At 44.6% G+C, this 16,230-nt stretch overlaps 1 protein-coding gene across 1 annotated transcript in view; it reads left to right on the forward strand.

The window, feature by feature from the left end:
• Positions 1-1,009: 1,009 nt before the first annotated feature.
• gal3st3 (galactose-3-O-sulfotransferase 3) overlaps positions 1,010-16,230 on the forward strand; it is a 35,409-nt gene continuing 20,188 nt past the window's right edge. The window contains exon 1 of the mRNA XM_085759046.1: positions 1,010-1,323. The gene's annotated coding sequence lies outside the window, so the exon portion shown is untranslated. The remainder of the gene's footprint in view (positions 1,324-16,230) is intronic.

Genomic DNA, 16,230 nt, shown 5'->3' on the forward strand with positions numbered 1-16,230 from the left:
TTTTAACGAATGGGGAAGTGACGTCTGTCGTCAGCACATTTGTAGTTTTTTGAGCAGGGTTCCTACCATCCACCTGGAAGTTGCTTAGTGCCAGTGAAGGTGACACAGGCCCCCTCAGGCCACGACAGAGGTGTCGTTCAACCTGTTGTAAGTTGATGTACCATCACAAAAGTTCTGAAAATATTATATGAAGGTTGAAATGTTACTTAGTGTTGCTTTAAGCCACATAAGAAAGTAGTTATTATAAGCATAACAACAAATGTTGTCCGCAAAGTTTTACTCTTAGCCAAAACCGTGTTTCCTACACTTTAAATTCAGTTGTTTTTGAGCTTAAACTCAACCACATCTTAACCACAGGGTTTCTGCTACATGATAAAAACACAAGAGGCTACAGACTTGAATAATGCATGAGAGAGGGGGGGGGGGGGGGGGGGGCACTCCTGCGTGTGCCCAGGGGGCCACAAATCTCTGAACGTGCCCCTGTCCTCAAAAAAACAAAAAAACATTTACATGTCAGTCTGCAATCACGTCTCAGTTCAAATTCAAATGAGCTTTATTGGCATGACAAGTGTTTTCATGTCAGGGGCTCAGACTCCACCATGAGCCACACACTTAATATTAAAGCTATTACTCACACACACGCACGCACTCACACGCACACTGTGTCACTCCGGCCTCACATTAGTGAAGTGTTACAGGAGCAGTGTCGCACATATGGCTCAGTTTCCGTTAGGACCGTCCATGCGCGCTAATGTGCTCGTGTCTATGTGTGTGTGTGTGTGAGTCTGCGAGCGCCATATGTGCATGTGCGCGCGTGCCAAGTCAGTAAGCATCACGGGCACAACAAACACGCGCGCATTGGCTACTGAAGAGAGAGAGAGAGAGAGAGAGAGAGAGAGAGAGAGAGAGAGAGAGAGAGAGAGAGAGAGAGAGAGAGAGAGAGAGAGAGAGAGAGAGAGAGAGGGGAGGGAAGGGAGAGGGGGGGCGTCTAACGTTTTGTTGCACGAGGAGTAGAGTCGCGAGGAGCCTCCGCTGACAGACAGATCTGCTGCGACACCTGAACAACCACAAAACAAGCGAAGGAGGTGAAGGAGGACCGGAGGCTTCCCTAAAAATTAAAGAAGAGGAAGAAGAAGAAGGAGAAGAGGAGGAAAGGGAGGAAAAGAAGAAAAAGGAAAAGAAAAAGAAGAGGAGGAGGAGGAGGAAAGCGGGGGCAGGAGAGCCGGCTGGCCGGGACACGGAGAAGAGAAGGGGGAAAGAGAAGAGAAATCACCGCCGCCGCCGCTGCCGTCACTTCTCATCCCCAGCTCCGAGATGACAAAGGTGGGTGACGGTGTGTGTGTGTGTGTTTTATCAGCATCTCTGTCCTACATGGCGCCTTTAATCCCCCTCAGTGGAGCAATAGTAGACATGTCTGGTGCAGTGTCACGGAATAAAAGACAATGATATTAATATTTGGAGAGAGAGAGAGAGAGAGAAAAACCGGGGCCGGTGGTGGTGAGGCTCAGCTCAGCGGGGCTTTTACAGGCGGTTGTGTTTGTTTCTGGTGGTTGGAGCAGCAGCAGCAGCAGCAGCAGCAGCAGCAGCCGGCGCTCCGCTCTCCTGCTCTCCGCCTCCTCTGCTCCGCTCCTCCGCGACGGTGGCGACAGTTACGCACCGATAGCCACGCCGTTTTCTTTACAGCGGATTTATGAACGCACTGACACTTTGTGCTGTAAAAGGAAATATAACCACAGCAGACCTATGTGTGTGTGTGTGTGTGTGTCATTTGGAGATGCGTGGCGGAGCGATTTCATTCAGCACGACCCCAAAAATCTAATCTAATCTGGCCCACATCTCTCGGTGTGAGACCTCTTGAGGAGATTTTTTTTGTGTGTCTGTGTGTTGATTATGTGCTGAAACAATCGCCGTGTGTGTGTGTGTGTGTTGTGGAGGAGGAGGATGGGGGGAAGAGAAGAAGAGGAGGAGGAGGTGGTGGTGGTGTTGGGGAGGAGGGGGGGGGGGGGGGGGGGGTGTTTATCGTGATCGTCTCCTTGAGCGCCCGAGGCTTGTCGGGATGATTGATTTCGCCTGTTCGCCCAGATTAGGACTGTGTGAACACCTATGCCGGCAAATGAATGAAACTGCACGCGCAGATTAACCCGCGTGCAGCGTGAGGGGAGGATGGAGGGAAAGAGAGAGAGAGAGAGAGAGAGGGAGACAGACAACAATTAATGACAAACTATTTATATCTGCAGCTCTATTGGATGTAGTATAGTTCCAGTTGTTGCATGTGTTGGTCAATATTTTCCCTTTCCATTAGTTGATTGGTTTGTGGTTGAAGTTTTGTTTTTACTGTTGAAGCATCAGTTAGCAATGACACATAAAGAGTGTGTGTGTGTGTGTGTCTGTGTGTGTGTGTGTGTGTGTGTGTGTGTGTGTGTGTGTGTGTCTGTGTGTGTGTGCAGCAGATAACACCAAGATAGATTGAGGCATCTAAGATCTGACAGTAGTTTGTTTAAAAAGAAATCAATTAGAAAGCTGTGCAGCAATCCAGCGATCAATCAATTAGGATCATGTATTGATTAATCTCTTCATAGAATCATACAACAGCGATAAAAACACTCACATCATTATAAAAGAAAAGCAAAAAACGCACCTGCAATGGTCCAGGTAACTGAGATGAGCCCCGATTCAGGTCATTAATATAATGCAAAGACACACACATATACATACATACATACACGCACACAAATCTTATCAGTAGCATTGTGCAGGTGTGTCTGTGCTTTGGTCTGTTCCCCTGGAAGCTGTAACAGACAGACAAACCTGCACAATCAGGCCCAATTATCTCTACTGGTCACAACACAACAAGGTTTTTAACCGTAGTGTTGTGTTAACATGTCTTCATTGTAAAATAGACATATTGATGACAGAAATAATCACTAATTGAACGTCCATTAGAGAAGATCTCAGACTATAGACGAAGCAGGTGATGCTTTCTCCCCCCCGTCACCATTTATTCCTCTGTTTCTGCTCCCGTCTGTCCATCTGTCTCCTCACTCTCTGTCCATCTCCTGCTCAGGAAGTAGGTTAAGAGAAGAGAATAGAAACAAAGGTGATTTAATAAACCCCCTTTTTTTTGGTACGGCAGGTCATTTACAAGCACAGACCGGAAAAAAGGTTTCTTTCTTTTCCTTTTTTTCCCTTTCTTTCTGGCACGTCCACAAGAAAGGCACAAGACGGAGTGATGAATGTGGGCTTTGTCTGGACTATAGCAATGCCGAGAATAACAATGGAGGTACACACACACACACACACATGGATGTACAGAAAAAAAAGTCAATATGATAAAGTGAGTTGTGCTGCATCTCTGTGTTGAACCTCATCACAAGAGTCTTTTTAGAAGGAGGGTGCCCTTTAAAGACCGACGCTGTGGGAACGGAGTTTATTTATACAATATTAGAGGATGATATACAGCTCTGTGGCTGCTCCCCGCTACAGCGTCCCCAAAGACTGTATAGTCCTCAGGCCGCCGGCCAAGAAACCACAGAGTGTTTACTGCTTCCCGGAGAGGAAAAAGACTCAGAAACGCTGCTGTACGACATAAATTCCTTCATTTGTCCGAGTCACAGTCGGACTGTTTGCACATCCAGGGTCTGTGGGATCAGAGGCAGCGAGGAGGAGGAGGAAGAGGTGAACATGAGCGTCTGCACCGGAGAGCTGCTCCAAATATGAAATTAAATGATCACTCAATTAATTAGCCGGTCAAATTAATTAATAACAGAGACCTGATCACTTGTTAAAATTGTGATGAATTCAATTTAGGTCGCTACATAAACTTATCATGAGTTCTGAGACTGAGTATATGAATATGAATATAATGTTCTGGGGCTCTATTTATTATTATTTTACATCATAAATCAGTGATCAATAAAAGATAAAGGTAAATTCTCTTCTTTTTTTCTCTACATTTAGCCTCTATTGTTCGAAATCTCCGGATGATTTACACAAATGCTGACAGAATCGGAGGCGGTTAATTCACCCTCATTCCTTATTTAACCTTTATTTAGCCTGCCGAGCCAACTGAGATAAAACTCTCACAGCAAGAGATGAGAGATGACAGGAAGGAAAATCTCTCAATGGATGGATGGATGGATGGATGGATGGATGGATGGATGGATGGATGGATGGATGGATGGATGGATGGATGGATGGATGGATGGATGGATAGACAGATAGATGGATGGATGGATGGATGGATGGATGGATGGATGGATGGATGGATGGATGGATGGATAGATAGATAGATAGATAGATGGATAGATGGATAGATGGATGAATGAATGGATGGATGGATAGATGAATGGATGGATGGATGGATAGACGGATGGATGGATAGATAGATGGATGGATGGATGAAGGCTTTTGGATTGGATGGAAGGATGAACGGATGGATGAACGGATGGATGGATGGATGGATGGATGAAGGCCTTTGGATGGATGGAAGGATGAACGGATGGATGGATAGATGGACAGACAGACAGACAGACAGACAGACAGATAGACAGATAGATAGATAGATAGATAGATAGATAGATAGATAGATAGATAGATAGATAGATAGATAGATAGATAGATAGATAGATAGATAGATAGATAGATAGATAGATAGATAGATAGATGCAGAAAAGACAGGAAGTGAATTGTGGGATGGTGAAGTTGCATAAAACTTAGACTTGCCAGAAAACAAACAAAAAACCAAAAAGAGCAGCTGAAAGAAAATGATAGAAGAGTGCGGAGTGTGTGTGTGTGTGTGTGTGTGTGTGTGTGTGTGTGTGTGTGTGTGTGTCGGGGTGCAGGCGGACGGGAGGTTTGCGGTGGCGAGGCGAGGCCGCCAGGATCAGCAGGTCGTCTCCGTGAGTATTAGCGGAGGTCGTGACTGGTGTTTAAGATGAACTGTGTGATTAGAGTGCTTGTGATTAAAAATTTACTTGTGGGCATCTCAGCTCACCGCAGAGAACTGAGGGAATGTGCGTGTGTGTGTCTGTGTGTGTGTGTACGTGTGTGTGTGTGGACGTGTGTGTGTGTGTGGACGAGAGCCCAAGCAAGATTAATGCCCCATGTTAACAAACCTCTTGGTTTGACCCTGGCACACACACACACACACACACACTACACACTTTCTCTCCATTTGATCCCCTGTTGGGATAATGCTGGCCATGAGCAGCCCTCATTGTGGAACAGTATAAGAAAACACACACACACACACACAGACACACACATGCTGAACACTGGCCAACTTTCAGCCACAGTGATGCATTAGTGCGAAGGTGCTTTTCTCTCCTGGTTGTTGTTTCGGGCTCTAATTGGTTCTGACGTGCAGACGATGCGCCATATTTCAGATGAGAGGTGATACACACTCAGAGGAAGTAGGAGAAGTTCAGTCTGACCTCTCCTCCCTTTTTTTCTGTCTGCTGCTATCAGTGAGTCACGTTGACCCTCCTCTCCTCCCCTCCTCCTCCTCCCCCCCGCTGGGAGCCCTTCAGCCCCCCGGGTGAATACGAAACATCTGTACAGTGTCGTAGACTTGTTCTTGAATGTTAACAAGCGAGCTAAGGGCTTTAAAAAAAATAGTTTTCCTTTCCAGCTATGAATGTTTTATCCTAAATCGCTCGTCAAAAAAACAAAACAGAAACTAAAATCAGCTTTTATTGTGGTGTGGCGTGTTTGTCACGGTTCTGTCTGCGGCTGCTGGCGCCGGATGAAGCCAGATGGACGAGGGTTTTCGTCGGGGTTTGGGCCCCGCTCCAGGGAGCTGCCCTTGGTGCGAACGTTTTCATCTACTTGTAGATGTCCGACAGCCAGATTCCAGCAGACCCTGGATTAAAACGGTCTGGGCAGGAAGATTACGGGGGCAAAGTCCTGTATCTGGACGGCTCTGCTGTTCTGCACAACACGAAATGCATTATTTATTATTTATACAGCCAGCGACTTGGCTTGGTTGTTGTTGTTGTTGTTTTTGTTGTTATGTTGGGATGGCAGAGTGTTTCCAGGGCCGACATGACTCAAACTTTTTATTATAACTGTCATTATTATGGTTTATTTCAATAGATTAAATCCCAGACTTGTGTTTATGTCCATAAATCAGTCTGAGAATAAACAAAAACAGTCTGAGAAACTTTTTTTTAATGTGAGAACAGATGTGGATTGAGTTACAGCTAAAAAATAAAACATGTATATCATGTTTTATTATTACTTTTTATGTTTTTTATGATTATGATGGATTCAGTTATCGTGCTTTTCATTATAATGTCAGTATAACATGGGATTTTGAATGTAAACCTCAGACTTGCATCACATTTAGTCTTTGATGGAGACTAATACTTACTTACTATATGACATTCTGCTAAATGCACCGTCCTTTATGACCTTATACTTGACCAGTGTTTTGTTCTTTTTAAGTGAATATTACTGCAACTGGGCATCAAAATACACATTGAATACCTGAGACAGAGGAGATGGTAAAGCTGTTTTTTGCCCTGAGTGCTGCCTGCAGGCATCATGACACCCATACAACCTCCACAAACGAGGTTCAGTATTGTAGTTTTAATATAATAATAACTGAAACTGACACTGTAAAAACAAGAGAAGAAAAATAGACTTTGATTGTTGTCATTTTATATGATGTAGCATGTGACAGTCATCACATCCCACTTGACCCTGTTTGAACTTCTCGTTTCTTTTTTAAAAAACGGGTCAAAGGTGGGGTTTTTACTCTGGGAACTCCGGAGCTTTCAGTTTACACCACATGATCTTCATAAAACAGATCATCATGGACGTAGGTTTCTCAAAGGAAATATAGAATAAACGTCCTCTGCTGATGAAGACCATGCAAACATGAGTGAAGTCACTAAATGGACCCCGGGATGAGCCTGTCCCCCCCCTCCGAGCAGCTCAAACACTGAGCGTGACTGAAGCTATTTGTGGCAACCAAATTATGATTATATCTCTTCTTCTGATTAATCAGATTAGACTTTTTACGTAACTGTTCCTATAATCACATTATTGCTTTAAATGGGATTAGAGTGAATTATTGGAATTCACCAATACACAACGTCATGTTTACCGTTTTTAATCTCCCACTTTCTCTTTCAGTTTTGCCCCAAATTTGAACCTGACATGAAACAATTTCAGACACAGAGGGCACGTTCGCCCGTCGCAGTCCTGATTGGAACTTTTGTTTTGTTTTGTGCACATCGTTGTTCCATATTAACGTTGTTCCCACGAACCCCAGAGGAAACACAAACCGCCCTCGGAGGAAAGAGAGAAAGCCACAACATCAAGCATTGGCCCGGGGGAACGGGGTGAACCTGGGCAGTAAGGACACATAGTTCTGGATATCAAGCCCAGGGTCTGCAACAACGAGCCATTCGATACGTTATCTATAGAATCAGCCGCACAACAACAACACAACCCGGACACCAGATACTCGACGCTGAAGATCAATTTTCAGCTTCTGCCTCAACGAGTTTGGGGGGACGGTACGACCGACGCTTGAATGCCACCGACCTTAAAACGATAAGAATCTTTCTTCATTGCTATCGGGTTGTACTGCTGTCGCCGTGAAGACCTTGTAAAGTAGATGCAGACGGTCGGCCCCGCACAGCAAAGTGAAAGCTGAAACACTCGGACGAGGGATTAATAGAGGACGTCTTCAAGGACTGAACAGTGCTGACAAACGCAGAGCTATTTTTTGTTGAGCGCTGTAATCTGTAGACGTTTAGAAGTTGGCATAAAGGCAGAAACCAGTTTTTAAACTTCTCCTCGCACGATTCAGAAATAAAACGACAGGATTCATTGTGGGCTAACAGAGATAATACGCCTTCTTACTTTATTGAACATACAGTTAATTTTCCTGAGGATTATTTGTTTTCTTTCTTTTGTTTTTTTACACTTTGTGAGTGCGATTAAGAGCTGCATCAACAAGAAGTGACTCACGTCTTTGAATTAGATTTCTTTTACTCCGTTTTCCTCTTTGATTCGTTTTCTTTCATATTGCAGCTTTTCATCCTTGAACGATGTTTGGCCTCATAAACAGCCAGAACTTAACGAGAGTGTTGAAGCAGGTGAGGAAAAGTCTCTGTGGAGTGATCGAGGTGTTTCCTCTGGAGTCGCACAAACCCTGCCAGTGTCGGTCAGACCCTCAGACCCTCAGGAGGGGGGTCACGGGCAGCTGGGAATGTTTTGAACTTGTGTGTTTGGCATGCGTACCTACCTGTGTGTTTTTTGTGTGAATGTTTGCAGTTGCTATTGTGAATTTATGAGGCCTGTGTGTGCACATGTGCTTTATTTACTCACACCGACCGGTGTCAGTGTGTGTGTGTGTGTGTGTGTTGGGTGGAGAGGTGGTGCACAGGGCGCCCTCCCCTGGGGGTTCTTGTCTGGTGCCTTAATTAATCCGTTTTCTGGCTGGAGGGTCTCTGTTATCAGGCCATTACAGGGAGCCTGGCTGCGTCCGAACAGCACGATCCCAAAGAGCAGAACACAGGCACACACGCTAAAACTACACACACACACACATTTGTGCGTCTGTACTTATGAGGGTCCTTATTCACACACTGAAATGTCCCCTAAGTCTAATCTCAGAGCTGCAGTTGATCAGGCGAATACCATAGTGGGTCACACCTCCACGTCTTACCACCACCACCACAGCTACAACAAAGCTCACGTGTGTGACCTGCAAACTTGCCAAGTCATCTACACTCTCTTTAAAATGGGCCACTAACATACCAGTTGTATTAAGTGTGATGTTAAAATTAGTTTAAAGTGCATTTCTACAGCAGCAAACTGCCAAGGTCGATGGGGGGAAATCATCAGACAACCACTTAGATTAGGAAGAAGTGGCGCAAGTGTTTCATTGTTGCTTTCAAGAGGAACTAAGCAGGATTTCTCCCGTGGCTATGCTAGATTTTTACCTTAAAGGGATAGTTCACCCTAGAATGATATTTCGCTCATTATCTACTCACCCTCATGTTGACTAAGGGCTGGAAGAAGTTTCAGATTCCTCCGTGGCTTCTCTGAGTTACAGGGGGTCTCGGCGTAGCAGTGCATGTCCATATAACGGTTGCAAAGGGACACCGGAGCTCTTCGTAAAAAAACACACACAAAAAAACATCCAAATACCTCCATGATGCTCGTATGTAATGTCCGTCTTGTGCTGAAGCCCCAAATTGCGTAATTGTCCCGAAAAAAATTAAATAAGTCTATATTTTAAGCTTGTTTGTAGCGGAAGCTTCTCGAAGCTCCTCTTCCTGGTCCGTCCAAATCTTGCGTGATTTGCGCCGGCGTCAGCATGCGTCAGTGCGGTTACTGCGAATCACGCGAGATTTGGAAACAAGCTTAAAATATAGACTTATTTAATTTTTTTCGGGACAATTACGCAATTTGGGGCTTCAGCACAAGACGGACATTACATACGAGCATCATGGAGGTATTTGGATGTTTTTTTGTGTGTGTTTTTTTACGAAGAGCTCCGGTGTCCCTTTGCAACCGTTATATGGACATGCACTGCTATGCCGAGACCCCCTGTAACTCAGAGAAGCCACGGAGGAATCTGAAACTTCTTCCAGCCCTTAGTCAACATGAGGGTGAGTAGATAATGAGCGAAATATCATTCTAGGGTGAACTATCCCTTTAATTAAAAAGCTCCGGACTGATTGTGATAGTTAACTACGTGACTTGTGACTGGTTACGAGTGAGAACGGAGGCTCTCTGTCTTCCACCTGGCGTCTCACCGCTGAAAACCAACCTTGCAACATCAGTACAGTACCTGGTCGCCGTCCCGGTGTCCCAGCTCTTGTCTCTGCGGCACCGCGACACAAACTCGCTCCGTAACCAGCAATCTTTTGTTTATGACAGTTAAGACTACACAAATACACACGTCGTAACATCGTATATGTTTTATAACGTTATCCACTCTGTGTATTGATTTTTCACCGGCTTCCTTGTAAACAAATGCACATGACCAGGTGGAGGGTTAGCAACACAGCGGAAAAGCAAACGGACTTGCATAGTTCCCCCTTTAAATGACAGTAAAGTTACTCACTAGTCACCTCATGTTCACATTTAATATATTTTGTGTGTAGTTATGGTTCTTGTGACCCTTAGTAAAATATTTGTTTACCACCAAAGCACTTATCAGTCAGTGTACAGTGAAATTTGAGGTGCGCACCTACATTTTCTCCAAATGGTGAAAGACGCCAGTGATTAGACTAAAACCCCGCCTAAACCAAAGCTTAACATAGTCTAGATTTAAACTTAACCCTCCAACAACTGAGGAGCAGCCACAGGAGGTCAAAACCACTTAAAAATATCCTCATTCTCAAAGTGTCTAACTCCTTCGTCCTCACAAAGATGGAAAGATGCAGGGCCAAGAGGATAAACACAAACATATATACACAAATAAAAGCAAGCATGGCAGAGAATACAGGTAAATACAGGTGTGCAAGCAATCGGATACACACACTGCGGGTGTGCACACAAGCGCTTCATGCACCGATACACACAGTGATACACTGACACATTGGCATGGATGCTTGCTCACACACACACACACACACACACACACACACACACACACACACACACACACACACACACACACACACACACACACAAACACCCTCTCTCTCTCTCTCACTCTCTCTCTGTCCTTCTTATTTTGCTTTTTTCTGTAACTCACATCGGCCGGCTCGCTGCAGAGCGGTCTGGGTGTTTGGTGGAGACGCTCGAGCGGCGTGTGAAATCTGATTACAGTCTTACACAGCTTCCCTCAGCGGCAGGAGGGCAATCACTATCGCTCCCGCCTCGCCTGCCCCGCCTGGCTGCCCCTCCGCCCAACATCCCCCCTTTTCCCCGTCTGTCTCTCTCTCTCTCTCTCTCCCTCTTTCTGCCTGCAGCACGTCTGGATGTGATCATGGGGACGGACTACGGGCGGCGGGCACAGTGGTCGGATAGACTCTCCTCCTGCAGCTGAAAGGTCACATGTTTGATCCCTGCGATGTGTGTTTGGCTCAGGTGCTACTGCTACAAAGCAGGGCTGAATTTTTTTTTTTTCTTTTAAAAAGGGAAATTGCACCGAGGTCAGTCAGTAATTTACTTCTCACATACACCTGTGGGTATTGGTTTACCACCGCAGCTCCAGCTCGAGGCCAAAAAGCCAAATGTGGAGTTGTTAGCTCAGAACTACAGATTAAGAGCTGCTTTGAAGCTGCGATGCTGTTAAACACGGAGAAGTCTTCCACAGAGTGACCTCAATATACCAGATATTTTGTTCATAAGTGATTCAGTTTCTCTTTTGTCTTGATTAAGCTTAAAAAAAGTTGCAGTAATGTTTGGAAAAGCAGGCGTTTCTAGCTGCATCTTTTTCGAAGACATCTCTGCCACTGAAGGAGGCGTAAGTCGGTTTGGTTTTAGCTGTTTCCATCTTTTGCGTTGACTTATGCCACAGATAGAGCTGTAGCTGGCTAATAGCTCGTCCTGTTGACCAAATTAGGCTGATGTTGTTTGAAAACGTGCCCTCTTTAGCTTAACTTTACACTTTTTTAATGTTTCAGACTTTTAGTCAGTGGCGTACTTTTGTTATTAAGCGGTTTAATCGTGTTTCTTCTTTGGTACCAAATTTCAATTCGATCACCCTCTTCCTCTGCGTTTCATGCCTGGGATCCGTCTATGCTCGCAGTAACCCCCTCAAGTTACCGTGGCAACCTCTGAACCTCCTCAGGCCAGAGCCACAGCTGAGAGACCATTTTATTAAAGGGGACATATTATGGAAATATCACGTTTTGAAGGCTCTTTAACATATATTTGGGTGTTTTGTTGCCTTACGGCCCCCAAAACGTGAAAATTGACAAAAAAAATCCGTAATTTTCAGGCTCCTAAAGTTGAAATCCATGTGGTTTTACAAGCTGTTCCCTAAGTTGACATACAATTAGTTTTAGTTGGCTTTATTAGTTGGTAGAAGGGGGCGGGGCAAGCAGTGGTTCATTTGCATTTAAAGGGACAGGCACTGAAAACAGCCGTTCTGAACAGGGCTGTTTTGAGAGGATGAAAAGAGCTGCGATGTTTGATCCTTGGGGTATTTTGACTGAAGCATGTCACAGACTTGTCTTTTAGACACCTGGGAACTATTTTAATTTGTGGAAAAGGGACAAAATGTGTCTCCTTTAATCAAGGACTCCTCTGCACTTCTCACCCCCATCTCCCATACATTTATATGACGTCCTAAAACACACACACACTGACATAGTACAAGTGGAGGTGTCACATTTGGTAGGAGATACTCTGTTATAAGCAGTGGGGGGAGGCGATTGGGAGAAATGGGATTGGGCCTTTGATCCAAGTCATTACACTAGTTTTTTTTCATATTCTCAGTTGTGAAAAAGTGAAAAAGAAACCGTAATCCAGACTCTCTCTTAATACGACCACATGCACTTGCAGCTTTTCAGGATGAGCCAAAAAAAAAAAATCTGCAGCTTGCCAGACCTGCAATGTCCTGAGTTTTTACACTTGAATGGTCCAGTAAATGAAGTAGAAGCAGCACAACACTTTTTTTAAAAAAAATACGGCCAGTATTTGATTTTCATGGTCACAGTCTGGGCAGTGCAGCTTTAGTAACACCTCACTGGGTTATTACAAGAGTCACACTCTCTCCACGTTTTTGCTTTCACCGAAAAAAGGTGAGAAGGTCCATGTGGAAACGTTGTCCTTTTCTTTTTATTTAAGAAAATCTCCCACCCCTCTCTCTTTCTCCTCCGTTTTCGGTTTCATTTCCACGACCTTCTGTCCACATATTTTCTCTCAGCTCAACACATTTTCCTCTGTTTGTCTCTCATCGTCTGTGTGATCACCTGCCTGCTGCCAAATATCTGTTTCTCCACCTGCTCGCCTTTTCCCTCTCTTCTCCGTCACTGTCTGCTGCGCCTTATTGCCTTCCTTCGGTGACGCATTGATAGATTGAAGCATCACCTCCAGGATAATCTATAGCTAACAGTAAATAAAAGCAAAAGCATGTATATATTTTACACTTCAGTGTTCACAAATTAAAGCGGGGTCAGATGCTCATCACACTTCCCCCTCTGTTCAGAAATGAGCTAAAGTTAGTTAGTCTAGTTTCTATTTCCCTCCTCACTCCATCCTCTCCTCCTTCCTCTTCTCTCTACACCAGAGTTTGGCCACAGGCAGCTCGCCATCTGCTTTTGACATTTTTAGACTGAGGAGAACTTGTGAGAACAGCGTGTTTATTGTTCCATCGCGGTTAATTATTCAGACTCTGGCTCTCTGTGTTCAGAGCGGCGGTCGCCCTAACTGGAGGCGTCGCCTGGCACTGAAGCTGGGACTGTGACACTGACACTGTGGAGAATCGGGAATCTTTGAATCCGTCATTTTCATTCCGTTTTGCTCCGGTCCGGAAGTGACAGTCGAGGCCGACACCAGAATGAGACCCTCTTATTGTCGGCGCGGCGTTTATCCTCTGACCTCTGCGCCCACGCTGAGCCACGCTGAGCCCCTCGGAGCCGAGCGCCTCAGAGCCGCCGCGGCCGCATGGGTGTGAGTGACATATTCACAACAGGCCTGTTTGACTTGTCATATCCATAGTGAAGGGGAACTCTTCCATCGGTGGCAGGCGGCCAATGGAGAGCGCAGACGTGGTTCCCCATCGGCAACAAAGCTTAAATCACTGTCACCAAGCTGAATAAACGCTTTCTGAAACACTGAAATTAAGAAATGAATTAGTTTCTCCCTTTACAACCATGTTTATATCATTTCAAGTGACATTCAACAGTATAAAATCAAATAAAAATGAATCTGAGTATAAATCTAGGTATTTGTTTTGTATTTAATGGCAGCTGTAGTTGCGAAGATTTACGATAAGGCTTTTTGTCATTGTGCAGTTGGTTAGACAATGAAATTTGCGTCTGCAGCCTCTTAAAAAACAATACACTCACACATACAGTAAGTATATTAAAACATGACTTCAGAAAATAAGCGCATACACAGTGAGTTAAACCACCACTTCATTCAGCTTCTTCCTGTTCACATCTATCTGTACGGAAGCCTTGCAGGACAAACCTCCATGTAGCCGCTGCTGTTGCAATGGGCAGGCAACCAAATGCTGCAATAGAGATGTGACGACAAGTCAAAACAATGCTCAGATTGATTTTTGTATATATTACGTGACTACCTTCAAAAACGATCACCTGTGGTTAATACAATGACAAATGAACAAAGTGTTTGAGATGTATAACTAGGGATGCACAATAACTATCGGTACAGATGACTATCGATAATTATCGGCCAAATTATCTGCCAAAATACACAGATAAGTCCAATAATGACTTATGATAGTGATAATAAACCAACGGTGCCTTGATTTTGCTCATTTTCAGTTGATTTGGTTGAAATACCAAATGTTGATTTTTGAAGAGTCATAACTATTCTTGTTTTTGTTGTACTACAACAGTAGTGATGTTGGTTATATTATTGTGTTAAGTCAGAGGCAGAACTATAATGTTAAATTAATCTTTACTCACTACATCTTGGCCTTTATTTAAACTATTAAATATGTTATCGGTGTCAGCATCGGTTATGACAAGCAGATAGTCATCGGTTATCGGTATCGTATTATCCTGCATCCCTACGTATATCACGTCAGCATCTGCACACCTTGCCAAAAATGATCGTTACTGTTCGTGCACCGATAGCCAATCACACTCATAGATGATTGGTATTCTTATGCAGATGCCAGAAACCACTGGAAGACATCAGTTATGTTCCATTTAAAATGCACAACTGTTCAATATCTGCCAACTTTTTCCTCCTCAGCCAAAGATTTTTGGCACAAGTATACCACCAAATCAAGATGTACTGAGAAACTTTTCTTCTGTCTCTGTCTTTGATCAACATTCACCGCCGGTCGTCAAGCGAATCATTCCCTGTTTGCCAGGTCTAATCAGAACCGGACGTCCTTTCTGCCTCTTCTTCTCACTAATTGCTCCACAACTTATCCTGAAACACCGACCACAATATTACGGCTTACTTGCCTTCTAATTTCTCAATTATCACCGCAGACGCAGGCAGAATTAACCAGGGACCGCTCTTCTATTAGTATGATAAACGGGGTGATTCACTTGCTCTACTGATAATCAACAAACTAGACACCCAATTAAGCTCATTTGACCCAGTCATAATTGGCATGAACGAGGAACGGTGCCTTCTCGGGCGATCTATCTAATTGCTTGCAGGGATTTTCACCATGGCCGTGATGTAAAATTGATCTAGCGTGTATTGATCTTATTGGCTTGTGTTGTGTTTGTGAACGCAGCAATGTGGCGGTGTGAGGCGGGGTCAAGGTTCAGCGTCTGGGACGAGATCGAATCTTGTTTATTGAATGTTGTCTCATGCCATTTGGTAGAAAAAAAGCAAAATCATATGTTTTTTGTTCCTTATTTTACTGTTTCCCCATGTGGTCGATGTTATATTCCTCGTAACGCACCGTGAACGTTATCATTTGTGCGCTGTGCAACTGATTAAACCCTGAACTCTGGCGCCGCTGGATCCTGCTCCAGGTTTCATCGGTTTCATCACCCTGATAACGTAACGATTATCACCTCATGGCTTTTTCTCGTTAGCAGATAATTGTTGGAAACCGTCTCCGGTTGATACAGACTCCCCCCAGGTGAGTTATCAAACCTGCAGGCTGCACATAACTAGGATCATGATTTGCATCTTTGCATTATAGCCATAAGGCGAAGGGAGCGTCAACCACCACAACCTCACTCGCCTGTCCACACTGCAGGTCATTTTTCTTCCTCCACCGATCACCACAGGCCACCCCGTCCGTCTGTCGGTCCACCTCGGCCGCATTTGCAACCGGCTGATGAAAGCCGACAAGCTTTTTTTTAAACAAGCTTGTACATATTCCTCCGTGGTGCCGAGGAGCCTTTAATGTTCCTTTCTGTCTCCGTCCGTGACAGCGTCTCTGCCTAATTGCAGCGTGCAGGCAGCTCTTTTGGTTTTTCTGCTCTGGTGCTGCCAGAATCAAAGCTTCCCCGGGTTCGCATGCTCCCGGTTTGGGCGGGGTGTGTGTGTGTGTGTGGGGGTATACAGTAACTCTAAGAGACGCCGGTTTGTTTAGATTCATAAATCTCGCTTGTTTGTCACGCTGATGAAGTGGTGCCTCTTCTTTTA

The sequence above is a fragment of the Trachurus japonicus genome, chromosome 18 (assembly GCF_045865225.1).
Source record: "Trachurus japonicus isolate A0001 chromosome 18, Traja_1.0".
Lineage (NCBI taxonomy): Eukaryota > Metazoa > Chordata > Actinopteri > Carangiformes > Carangidae > Trachurus > Trachurus japonicus.